Source organism: Cetorhinus maximus, chromosome 19 (assembly GCF_964194155.1).
Source record: "Cetorhinus maximus chromosome 19, sCetMax3.hap1.1, whole genome shotgun sequence".
Classification (NCBI taxonomy): Eukaryota; Metazoa; Chordata; class Chondrichthyes; order Lamniformes; family Cetorhinidae; genus Cetorhinus; species Cetorhinus maximus.
This window is the reverse complement of record NC_135897.1, coordinates 19,190,679-19,202,661: the sequence shown is the minus strand read 5'-3', so window position 1 is coordinate 19,202,661 and position 11,983 is coordinate 19,190,679.

The following is an 11,983-nucleotide window of genomic DNA, read 5'->3' as shown; positions in this document are numbered from 1 at the left end:
TTAGGGAGGGAGTTCAGGATTTTTTCAGAACAGTGAAGGAACAGCAATATATTTCCAAGTCAGGATGGTGAGTGACTTGGAGGGGAAATTCCAGGTTTCCAGATGGTGGTGTTCCCTTGTCCTTCTAGATGGTAGTGGTCATGGGTTTGGAAAGTGCTGTCTAAGGAGTCATGATGAAGTCCTGCAGTGAATCTTGTAGATGGTACACACTGCTGCTACTGTGCGTCGGTGCTGAGGGCAGTGAATGTTTGTGGATGTGGTGCCAATCAAGCAGGCTGCTTTGCACTGGACGGTGTCAAGCTTCTTGAGTGTTGTGGGAGCTGCACTCATTCAGGCAAGTGGGGAATATTCCATCACGTTCCTGACTTGTGCCTTGTAGATGGTGGACAGGCTTTGGGGAGTCAGGAGGTGAGTTACTCATCACACGATTCCCAGCCTCTGACCTGCTCTTGTAGTATTTATATGGCTAGTCCAGTTCAGTTTCTGGTCAATGGTAACGCCCAGGACATTGATTGTGGGGAATTCATTGATGGTAATGTCATTAACTGTTAAGGGGTGATGGTTAGATTCTCTCTTGTTGGAGATGTTCATTGCCTGGCATTTGTGTGGTGCGAATGTTACTTGCCACTTGTCAGCCCAAGCCTGGATATTGTCCACGTCTTGCTGCATTTAGACATGGACTGCTTCAGTATCTGAGGAGTGGCAAATGGTGCTGAACGCTGTGCAATCATCAGCAAACATCATCACTTCTGACCTTATGATGGAAGGAAGGTCATTGATGAAAGGAAATTGGAAAGCTAAGAGATTCATTACCTAATTGGATGGTGATTGACTGTCAACCAAGCAGCTTTTTTTCCCCATTTTCTATATTTTTATATTTGGTTCAAAAAAAGTTCAAAGGAAATGACAAAAAGTATATATTTTTAATGTCCCTATGAATTTTCTCCAGGGTTGCACACGGCAGTGTCCTGGAGATTGACCTTCAATTCCTGGAGACTCCAAACCAATCCTGGAAGGTTGGCAACCCTAGCTAGAGGGATACAGTCAACTCCCCATCAGTAGATGTGAGCTAGATGGGCACAGTCACATCCTCACAAGCAGATAGGAATTAGAGGGATACAATTACATCCCTACCAGCAGATATGTGCTGGAAGGATACAGTCACATGGCCACCAGTATATATGGGGGTGGGGGTTGAGAGACTAGGATATGATCACATTTTCAGCAGCAGCTGATATGGATAAAGATACCATGACATTTCTGAACTAAATACTGGAACAGTATAAATATCGGAGATCAGATCCTCACCAGCAGATATCGGGACAGAATAATATTGTACATCACATCTTTATCAGCAGATGTTAGGATGAGGGATACCATCACATTCCCCAGGCAGATATGGTGGATCAGGCATCACCAGTGGCATTTGGAAAATGTTCACAGGTGTCATCCTACGAGGAAGTTTCAACCAAGTCCCTGCTACTTCAACTTGTCCTAGCAGCTGTGCCTTTCGAGGCTATGCTTCACTATCAGGCTGTATCTAGTTTCAACATCTATAATATAAGGCAGTCAGTTGTACATAGATACATTAAACAAGTGACTGACGCCTGGCCTGTTAGATTGAGCTTTCTCACAAGCTTCCCCGTAAATTCACATCACCAAAAGCAGCACTCCAGGCTGACCATTGTTCTGTAATTTTTCTTCAATTATTCATTCATGGGATGTGGGCTTCACTGACAAGACCAGCATTAATTGCCTATGCTTATACAACTGAGTGGTTTGCTAGGCCATTTCAGAGGGCATTTAAGAGTCAACCACATTACTGTGTCTGCAGTCACGTATATACTAGATTGGGTAAGGATGGCAGCTTTCCCCCTCTAAGGGGGACATTAGTGAACCGGACAGGTTTTTAATGATGATCCAGTAGCGTCATGGTCACCATTATTGATACTCGGTTTTTTTATTCCAGGTTTATTTATTTCACTGAATTTAAATTTCTCGGCAGCCTTTATGGGATCTAGGGATGATCTGGAGATAATTAGTTGAAGCCTCGGGATTTCTAGGCCAATTACAAAACCACTATGTTACCATACTCCCTAATTTAGTGTTCAACTACATCTAGAAGAGCAGAGAAAAAACTGATATAAAAGCAAAATACTGCGGATGCTGGAAATCTGAAACAAAAATAGAAAATGCTGGAGAAACTCAACAGGTCTAACAGCATCTGTGGGGAGAAAGACAGTTAACGTTTCAAGTCCGTATGACTCTTCTTCAGAGAGAAGAAACTGAGTTGCAATGGCTCGTTGAGGAGCACGTGTTACACAGGAAATTGGGTCTGTAGGCTTTGGGTTAACGTGGAGCCTGCTGGTATGTGCCACCTTCAATGGTCAGCCTGTATCTGGAGAGAGCAGAGCCAGTGCCAGTGAAACTCTCCTCTTCCCTCAACACTTTTTACTGAGCTTCCATCCATACATAGGGATCCTCATCAGTGTCGGTAAATGTGCAGATCACTCATGCATCAAGCTGGTGTCATGGTATGTAGTTACGATGTTACAGATTCTGTAAAAAAAATTGTACTCTCTTTTAAAAAAAGGACACGGTAGACCTTAAAATGGCTGTCAAAGTCACCTGACTTTACAACTGCAATGTTGTCAAGCTTCTGGAAGGCTGAGTGGATTACAAGCGGACACACCCAGTCATGAAAAGGCTTTTGAAATTCAATCAGTCCTTAAACAGACAATGGCTTTACCTGAAAGTGTTAAAAATCTCTTCCTAGCCCACCAAATATGGAAGAATTGGGCCATTCAAGTTTATGGCTGGGGCATTTAAAATGTAATTACCTCAGCTAAAAGACAATGGCTAAGATAGGGCACAGATATGGGTTAATCAACTTCCTTATCTGGAATATGATTCGGCATTTTGAAATAGTGGCCGTCTAGGCTTGCTTGTCAAGAATATAGAAAAGGCAGAACAAGCTGCTTAGAAGAGAGAAACCATCTTGAAGAACCACCTTGATCCATCTTGAATCATATTCAGTGCAGCAGGAAAGAAATTGCTTGCAATAGAGACAGAGAAAGGCATTTTTTTTAATTCATTCACAGGATGTGGGCTTTGCTGGCTGGGCCAGCATTTATTGCCCATTCCTAGTTGCCCATGAGAATGTGGTGGTGAGCTGCCTTCTTGAACCGCTGTGGTCCATATGGTGTAGGTACACCCACAGTACTGTTAGGAAGGGAATTCCAGGGTTTTGACCCATCCAGAACAACCGACTGGTTCTGCTGTAAAGTAACTAGGCAGCTAAAAGTGTCACACCTGCAGAACTAGAAGGAGGGAACCTTCTCTCCTCCCTGTAAACTTGATTCCACCTACCAAGCTTACCTGTGAAAGCAACCTTTGGCAATTCAACAGTGGAAGCCATCACAGCTGCAGAGACAATTCTACAACCTCAAAACCTTAACTTTATCTTTCCTTAAGTAACTTCCAGAGCAGTACAGTGAAATAAACTAAGTAAAAAGACTTTGTTGCTGGGTTATTTTACATTGAATTTCTCACTCCAAGGGTAAAAGTACACACAAATACAATTGTTCACAGGGAAATTTGGAGAAACACCTTTGAAGTGTCCATGACACTGGTGATTAATAGATCGGTCAGCAGGTGTATAATTTTGATCTCTCTTCCAGCTGAATAGCACCAGCAGCATGTCACTGTACTACATTTCAGATCACAACAACTTGCTGTGTTAAAATATTTCTCCTCATCTCCCCTTTTCTGTTCAGGCTTGTTGCAAATACACTCAGGCCATCCGCTTGGCAGGTGGTGCTGTTGGATAGTCTTATCTTAAAGAGTGCCACCTGTTCCTCCTCCTTCTCAACCAAGTTACCCTTCCTCAATCTCCACTCTGGTGCAGTAGCTACTCTCCTTATGCCCAACTATGAAGTGCCTGGGACATTCTTCAAGTTAAAGGTGCTAAGTAACTGTAAATTGTTGGTGCCATGGATGAAGTTGAAACAGCCGAGGATGAAGCTGAAAGAGGCTGAGAGGCTTTAGTAGACTCAACATCGAATCTGTCCAACCAAGGCAGTGCAACAATCAGCAAAACCAATTGGATGTTAAGCTAACAGCCCGGACAGTGAAATATAAGTCAGAGGATGTTGTGATCAGACTGTAGAGTGCTCTGGTCACACTGATGCTTGAGTACTGCATCCAGTTTTGGTCACAAAGATGCAAGGAAGAGATTCAAGTGCCTGAGACAGTGCAGAGTAGAAACATGAGGCTGATTCCTGAATGGTGATCGTATGGAAATACATGAGATAGTTAAGGAAATGGGAAAAGTAAATCGAGAATATCATTTTCAATTAACAAAATGACATAGGTTCAAACTAAAAAAAGATAACTGATATCAGGAATGAGTTCTTCATTGTAGATGTGGATCATTGGTAGCACTCTTGCCTCCGAATCAGATTGAATGGTTCAAGTCCCTGGTATCCTGTCTAATATTTATCCATCAATCAATATCTCAAAAGTAGATTATCCGGTCATTACCGCATTTCTGCTTGTGGGAGCTTGCTGTGTGCAAACTGTGTCGTGCCTCCTACATTACTACAGTGACTATGCTTCAAAAGTACTTCATTGGCTGTAAAGTACTTTGAGACATCATATAGTTATGAAAAGCACAATATAAATGCTCAGGGCTGGAGAGGAACTTGCAGTGGGAGGGGGAGGATCCAGTGGTCATGATCCATGTAGGTACCAACGACATAAGCAGGAAGTTCTGCATAGTCAGTATGAGGAGCTAGGCACCAAATTAAGAAGCAGAACCTCAAAGGTCATAATTTCTGGATTATTACCTGAGCCACGTGCAAATTGGCATAGGACAAATAAGATCAGAGAAATGAATGTGTGGTTCAAAGACTGGTGTGGGAGAAGTGGGTTCTGGTTTGTGCGGCACTAGCTGCAGTATTGGGGAAAGTGGGATCTGTACTGTTGGGATGGTCTACACCTGAACCATGCTGGGGCTGGTGTCCTCTCGAGCTGCCTAACTAGGGAAGTAGAGAGGGTTTTAAACTGAATAGTAGGGGCAAGGATCAAATTTGGGAAGATGTGGTAAACCAAAGAGTAGAGATAAAGCAAGAGAGACAGGTACTAATATGGGAAATGATAAACAGACTGTGACAGGAGGGGACAGAGAGTACAAATCTAGAATAAATCAGCAGATAAGGATAGATGCTACAAAGATAACAAAAGGACAAAACTGAAGGCTCTGTATCTAAATGCATGTAGCATTCAAAACAAAACAGGTGAACCAATAGAGCAAATAGAAATAAATAAGTACGATCTGATAGCCATTACAGAGACATGGCTCCAGGATGACATAGATTGGGACCTGAATATTGAAGGGTATGTGACATTTAGGAAGGACAGGAAGTTAAGAAAAGATGGAGGGGTGGCTCTGTTAATTAATGATGGTATCAGCACATTAAAGAGGGATGACCTAAATTCAAGAAACCAGGATGTAGAAGCAGTTTGGGTTGAGATGAGAAATGATAAAGGCAAGAAGTCGCTTGTGGGAGTTGTTTACAGGCTCCCTAATTGTAATAGGGCAGAGTATAAAAGAAGAGATAATGGGAGCTTGCCAGAAAGGTACTGCAATAATCTACATACATATGGGCTGGATTTTAATCTACATATAGACTGGAAAAATCACATGGGCAAAGGTAACGTAGATGAGGAATTCATAGAATGTTTTCGGGATAGTTTCTTAGAACAGTGCGTTCTGGACCCAAGCAGAGAGCAGACTATACTAGACTTGGTATTGAGCAACGAGTTAGGATTAATTGATAACCTCCTAGTGAAGGCACCCCTAGGTAGCAGCGATCATAATATGACTGAATTTTACATTTGTTTTGAGGGAGAAACAAGTGCATCCAAGACAAGTATTTTAAACTTAAATAAGGGCAATTATAAGGGCAAGAAAGCAGAGCTAGCTAAAGTAAACTGGCAAATGAGGTTAAGGGATATGTCATTAGGAGTTTAGTGGCAGACATTTAAAGGGATATTTCAGAATACACAGAATATATACATTCCAATGAGAAAGAAAAATTCCAAAGGGAGGGCCCACCATCCACGGCTTACTCAAACAGTTAAAAACAATATCAAACTTAAAGGAAAAGCATATAACTACACAAAGACGGGTGGCAGGTCAGAAGGTTGGAAAGAATATAAAGAACAGCAAAGAATGACAAAGAGATTAATAAGGAGGGAAAAATTAGAGTACAAGGGAAAGCTAACTCATAATATAAAGACTGATAGTAAGAGTTTCTATAGATATTTAAATAAGAACAGTTAACAAAGTGAACATTGGTCCTATAGAGAGTGTGTCTGGGGAATTGATAATGGAAAGTAGGGAGATGGTTGATGAGTTAAACAGGTATTTTGCTTCAGTGTTCACTGTAGAGGACACAAGTAACATATTGGAAATAGCTGTAAATGAGGAAATGGAAGGGAGGTAGGAACTCGGGAAAATTACAATCACCAGGGAAGTGGTATTGAGCAAACTGTTGGGGCTGACAAATTCCCAGGTTTGGATGGACTTCGCCCTGAGGTCTTGAAAGCAACGGCTAGTGAGATAGTTGATGCACTGGTTTTAATTTTCCAAAATTCCCTAGATTCGGGGAAGGTTCCATTAGATTGGGAAATAGCAAATATAACTGCTTTATTCAAAAATGGAGGGAGACAGAAAGCAGGAAAGTATAGGCCAGTTAGCCTAACATCTGTCATAGGGAAAATGTTAGAAGTTATTATTAAAGACATTTTAGCAGGGCACTTAGAAAAATTCAAGGCAACCAAGCAGAGTCAACATGGTTTTGTAAAAGGGAAATCATGTTTAACCAATTTATTGAAGTTCTTTGAAGGAGTCACATGTGCTGTGGATAAAGGGGAATCAGTAGTTGTACTGTACTTCTGGTATTTGATAAAGTGCCACATCAAAGGTTATTGCAGAAAATAAAAGCTCACGGTGTAGGAAGTAACATATTGGCTTGGAAAGAAGATTGGCTAGCTAACAGGAAGCAGAGATTTGGCATAAATGGGTCTTTTTCTGGTTGGCAGGATGTTACGAGTGGTGTGCAACTGTGGCGTGCTGGGGCCTCAACTTTTTACAATTTATATAAATGACTTGGATGAAGGGATTGAAGGACTGGTGGCTCAATTCGCTGATGACACAAAGATAGGTAGGAAATTAAATTGTGAAGAGGACGTAAGGAGGCTACAAAGTGACATAGGTAAGTTAAGTGGATGGGTAAAGATCTGTCAAATGGAGTATAATGTGGGAAAATGTGAAATTGTTTTGTTTTGGCAGTAAGAATAAAAATTAAGCTTATTATCTAAATGGTGAGAGATTGCAAAGCTCTGAAGTACAGAGGGATCTGGGTGTCCTAGTGCATGAACACAAAAGGTTAGTACGCAGATACAGCAGGTAATTAGGAAAGCTAATAGAATGTTATCATTTATTGTGAGGAGAATTGATTACAAAAGTAGGGAGGTTTAGCTTCAGTTGTATAGGGCACTAGTGAGACCACATCCAGAGTATTGTGTACAGTACTGGTCTCCTTATTTGAAGAAAGATGTAAATGCATTAGAAGCAGATCAGGGTAAGTTTACTGGACTAATACTAAGGATGGGCAGGTTGTCTTAAAAGGAAAGGTTGGACAGGTTAGGCTTGTATCCACTGGAATTTAGAAGAGTAAGAGGCGACTTAATTGAAACCTTTAAGGTCCTGAGGGGTCTTGACATGGTGGAGGTGGAGAGGATGTTTCCTCTTGTGGGAGAATCTAGAACTAGAGGTCACTGTTTAAAAATAAGAGGTCGCTCATTTAAGACAGAGATGAGGAGAAATTTTTTCTCTCAGAGGGTTGTGAGTCTTTGGAACTCTTCTCTTCAAAAGGCAGTAGAAGCAGAATCTTTGAGTATTTTTAAGGCCGAGCTAGCTAGATTCTTGATTAACAACGGGGTGAAAGGTTATCAGGGGTAGGCAGGAATATGGGGTTGAGATGACATTCAGATCAGCCATAATCTTATTGAATGGTGGAGCAGGCTCGAGGGGCTGAGTGGCCTACTCCTGCTCCTAATTCAGCTGTTCATATGTTTCTTTACATACAGAGTGATCAACATATAGAATAAACTCTTCCATTGCAGCACTGAGGTTGTGAGAGGTGGCGGAGATGTGAAGGTGTTCAAGGTAAATGTCCGGGTAACCTTATTTTTATGTTTTTCAAGCACAGGACATGATGACAGGAATTATTTTGGAGAATTTTCCTAGTCTCTTACATGTGTTGGGGCTGGGTATACCTTTACAATTCCACACACCTTACAGGGAGTCTTGCCAGCCAGGACATGCTATGGAGAATTCAGTCGTGTACTGTCCACAATGTTACAACCATAAGCTTGGACTTTTGCCTCATGCTCATGTTAGATACAACATCTCTCTGGAAACGGGGTATCAATTATATGAGTCTCTTGTGGTTCTGTTTTTTTGTTTACAACAAAGACAGATCCACATTACATCATCTGTTCCACAATGACACTCCAATGTGAAAGCATTGCTAAGTGCTATCAAGTTCCCTGTCTGATACCAATGCTGCTGTGTCAGGTAGAAGGGACTGAAAATAGGAAAAGACCATTGATTAATGTTGTTGAGGTATCGGTATTGGCACAGGTAGCACTCTTACCTATGAACCTACCTTCTATTTCTATTTCTGACATGCCAATAGTGTGTATGAGGAACCTGATGTGTTTTCAGATGATATCGTCAAGGGGTAGCATGCAGATGAGAAATAGAAGGTGGCTGTGCTTTCAGTTGCCCGGGCCCAAGCTTTGGGAATTCCTTCTCTAAATCTCTCCACCTCTCTCTCCTTCTTTAAGAAGCTCCTTAAAATGTAGCTCTTTGACCAAGCTTTTGGTCTTCACAGGTGGCTCAGCGTCAAACATGTTTTTATTGATATCTCCCTTGTTATAAGCCTAGGAACATTTTACTATGTTAAATGTGCTATGCAAATGTAAATTGTTGTTGAGTCAGTCTGCAGCTCATGATCCACTCCAGAGATTAGAGCACAGAAACTTGGCTCTGAGGGAAGTGCTGCACTGTCAGAGATGTGGCCTTTCAGATGAGACATTAAACCAAGACCCTATCTCCTCTCTCAGGTAATGTGAAAGATCCTATTTGAAGAGCAGGGGAGTTCCCCAAGTGTCCTAGCCAATATTTATCACTCAACCAATGTCATTAAAACAGGTCATTTGATCATTATCTCAGTGTAGTTTGTAGGATCTTGCTGCATGCAAATTGGTTGATTTGTTTCTAACATTATAACAATGACTGTATTATGTTGTTCCTGAAGTGCTTTGGGACAAGCTGAGGTTGTGAAATGTATATATAAAAGCAAGGTCTTTCCCCCTTTCATAGTAAAATATGCAGAATTATTGAATTTGATCCCAAAATATTGGGAACAATCTCAGACGTTCATGCAGCAAACAGGGAATCTGAGTAATCATGTATCAGTAGCCCTGGCAATTGCCCATTGCATCAGAGGCACTGGACACAGTTAGTCCACATTGCTAGACACAAGCTTAAAAGGACTGGGTGCAGGCTAAGATTTTATTTTGCTGCAATTAATTTGTGCTCTTTGCATTTTAGTTTGCAACTGTAATCATGACTGAATGGAAGGTAAACACAAGGCAATAGTGGGATAAAGACGGATTAAATAGTAGGGAACAGTGGGACACAGAGGTTAAATACTAGGGAATAGTAGGATATAGAAAGGCTAAATGCAGGAGAATAGCAGGATATAGAGGGGTTAAGTACAGGGAAATAGTTGGAATCATGAGGTTAAACACTGGGGAATAGAGGGATATAGAGGAGTTAAACCCTGGGGAATAATGAGATATAGAGCAGTTTACAGGGGAATCTGTAACCTCATATGGCCAGCATATTACCCACTCTACCATTGCCATCAAGCTAAGGGATCAACCCTGCTTCGAAGAAGAGTTTAGGAGGGCATTCCAGGAGCAGCCCCAGGCATATCTAAAAATGAGGTGTCAACCTGGAGAAGCTACAACACAGGACTACTTGCGTGCCAAACAGCATAGGATGCATGCAATAGAGAGAGCTAAGCAACCCCACAGTCACGGATCAGGTCTAAGCTCTGCGGTCCTGGCACATCCAGTCGTGAATGGTGATGGATAATTAAACAACTCACAGGAGGAGGTGGTTCCACAAATATCCCCATTCTCAATGATGGGGGAGCCCAGAACACTAGTGCAAAAGCACTTGCATTTGCAACAATCTTCAGCCAGAAGTACAGAGTGGATTATTCACCTTGGTCTCCTCCTGAACTCTCCAGCATCACCTTAAACAAAAAATGTGAATTTGCGAAAACTACCATTAAATCCTTGGCGCACATCATACAACAAAAAGGCATAATAGTAGACTCTCAAAAAATGAAAGGAAAAGGGCAATTTTCCTCAACTAAAGTGTGTTACTGATGTCCAGAGATTCCTCGGAATGCACAATCAGGTTGGTAAATTCATTCCCCACTGAGCTACAATCATTGAACGTTTGAGAGAACTTTTACGGAAAGGTCAACAATGGTTTTGTGGCATTGAGCAAACCAATGCATTTCAGAAAATAAAGGAAAGGCTCATCTCTTCAGGTGTGCTGGTGCATTATAATCCCAGATTGCCCATGGTGGTGGCCACTGCTGCATCCTCAACGGGCCTCGGAGCTGTAGTCATTCAGGTCCAGGAGGATGGTAACAGAAAGCCAGTCTACTTTGCTTCCAGGGCATTAACTGAAATGGAAGAACATTATGCAACTATAGAGAAAGAAGCGTTGGCAGTAATCTGGGCATCTGAGTGATTCTCTGATTATTTGATGGGATTGCAATTTCAAATCGAGACAGACCAGAAACTGTTGGTCACCCTCCTGAATTCCACAGAGATTGTCAAAGTGCCTCTATGCATACAACATTTCAGACTCAGGCTGATCTGTTCTTATTATACAGCTGTGTATATGCCAGGCAAAATACAGACCACAGCAGATGCATTATCTAGCTATGGTTGATCAGGCAGCAACCCAAGACTTAGTATTTATTTCAAAAGTGGAAGCATTTTCATCAGTCATAACCAACTCTCTACCAGCCTCTGAGAAAAAAAAACTACCAGGAATCAGGAAAGCACAAGAAGAGGTTGTGGAGTGTACCCAGGTTAGAAAATGTTGCTGGAGCTTGGTCAAAATATAATCCAAACAATCAGCTCTCATGAAATTACCACTAACAGAGGAAAAATGTAATGATAGTGGACCATCTTCTAGTATTTAACCATAGACTAGTAATACCCAAGGCTATAAGGGAGGAGATTCTTCATAGAATCCATGGTCCATGGTGGTCACTTGGGATTAGGGAATGTAGAGCTTGTGCACATCAATCTGTATGGTGGCCAGGAATTTCAAAAGCAATTCAAGACTTCATACTTGCACAGTTAATAGCCAAACATCTACAGAGCATTTATTACCATCTAGATTTCCAGACAGGCCTTGGGAAAGATTGGGACCAGATCTCTTTGACTTTAGAGGAAAAGCACACCTTATTACAGGATTATTATTCATGCATTCAAGTAGTGGGAAACCTTTGCAATAAAGAACACGCCACAAGTTACCTGAAGAGAGACCCAAATAGTATTCAAAGTGGAAATCAAACCACAAACCTACCACCATCTTCTCAAAGGCAATTAGGGATGTGCATCAAATGCTTGCCAGTGATGCCCACGTCCATGAAAGAATTTTTTAAAAGTTTGATATAGAGCGGTTAAACACCATCCAGAAAATAGCCTACAAAGGGATTTAGACAAGTTAAGTGAGCGGGTAAAAATTTGGCAGCTGCTGTCCACTTTGGCAGGAAGAATAGAAAAGAAGTATATTATTTAAATGGAAAGC